This window comes from Cavia porcellus, unplaced genomic scaffold (genome assembly GCF_034190915.1).
Source record: "Cavia porcellus strain 051 isolate PalLab524CR breed Dunkin Hartley unplaced genomic scaffold, mCavPor4.1 scaffold_3, whole genome shotgun sequence".
Classification (NCBI taxonomy): domain Eukaryota; kingdom Metazoa; phylum Chordata; class Mammalia; order Rodentia; family Caviidae; genus Cavia; species Cavia porcellus.
Window position 1 is genome coordinate 19340274 of NW_026947486.1, and position 1417 is coordinate 19341690.

Below are 1417 nucleotides of genomic sequence, written 5' to 3' on the forward strand. Positions count from 1 at the left end.
GAAGATCTCAGAAAAGTTCCCTCAGGTTTCTGGCAAAAGGAAGGTTAAAACTACCACTTTGAAACATATCCAGTGCTTTGTCTGTTATGAAAGCCCTATTTACTAAGAAAAGCAACTTTCCATAGTCTTGTCCATCTGGTGGAAATATAGCCACTTAACCAAGGCAATTTGAACCTGTATTAGTCAGGATTTTACTAGAGAAAATGGATGTAACACAAGATATACAAATGTATAACAAATTAAAAGACTGGCTTTTGATGGTCAGCCAAAGAGTCAGACAAGGAGGTGTGCAGAGGGTGTCTGCATTCTGGAGCCCAAAGGATTCAATCCAAGGTCTGGAGTTCACCTCAGTGTCACATGCAAGTCTGCACCAGCAGGCCAATGAGTCTGTGGCAGAAGGCTGAAGTGTCTACACCAGAAGGCTGAAGAGTCTATGCCAGGAGGCAGAAGTTAAAGAGTATGCCCTGGAAGCCAGGAGACAATGTCCATGCTGAAGGCAAAGGCTGGAGCTCCTCCAAAGAAGAGAACCTCATCTGTCCTTCCTCCTTCCCTTTTATACCAGCCAGACGATGAGCCACCATAGGGTAGGTCTTCTACATCCTTGGGTGTAGAATTTCTAAGCTAAATTAGTTAAGCTTCTAAATGTGTCACATTGATATAATCACTCAACCAATACCATCTTCCCTTGTCAACTTGACAATCAGTTGACATTTCTTTAAACCAGTCTCCGGATGCAAAGACATGCATATAATTGTGCCCAACATGTTATAACTATCCTGCATAGAAACAGAAATGCACTAATTCCCTTACCAGAATAGAATGTAGGCTTTCTTTGGTTGATGCTTACTCTATCAGTTCATAACTTCAACGTTATAACACACGTTTAACATTCCCCAAGAATCAGCATTAAGTCTATCAACATAATAAGTCTATATTATGTTAGAACCATATTTGGGGAGCAAGAGTAATTACAATCCTCTTTCTATAGCTGACTATGGGGTCATAGCTGGTATTTAGAACTTCCTTCTTGTGCTCGCTTCGGCAGCACATATACTAAAATCGGAACGATACAGACAAGATTAGCATGGCCCCTGCGCAAGGATGACACGCAAATTCGTGAAGCGTTCCATATTTTTTTAAGGAAAACAGTGGTGCATCTGACTTTCTGTAGTAGATTGGAATATTATAACTTGAGTAGTAACATTTTTAAAGCATAAATCACTATCATAGACTTTTCTAAAACAATCTCTGCATGTTGACCCTATGATTTGTTGTAGCTTCTGAAAATAGTGATATTGGTACATCGTTCTATGGCATTAGTGTGGTTCACAAAACAATGACATCAGATAGGAGAACTTCAGTGTCATTATTTCAGAATACAGTCTTCATCTTAAATGATTACAAAGACATTTGACAA

The 1417-nt window shown here is 39.4% G+C and overlaps 1 non-coding gene across 1 annotated transcript; it reads left to right on the forward strand.

Annotated features, from left to right (window-relative positions):
- The first annotated feature begins 1029 nt into the window (after nt 1–1029).
- Nucleotides 1030–1136, forward strand: LOC111754761 (U6 spliceosomal RNA). Its single transcript, XR_002789429.1, has one exon. It is a non-coding gene; the product is annotated as a U6 spliceosomal RNA (small nuclear RNA).
- The last annotated feature ends 281 nt before the right edge of the window (nt 1137–1417 follow it).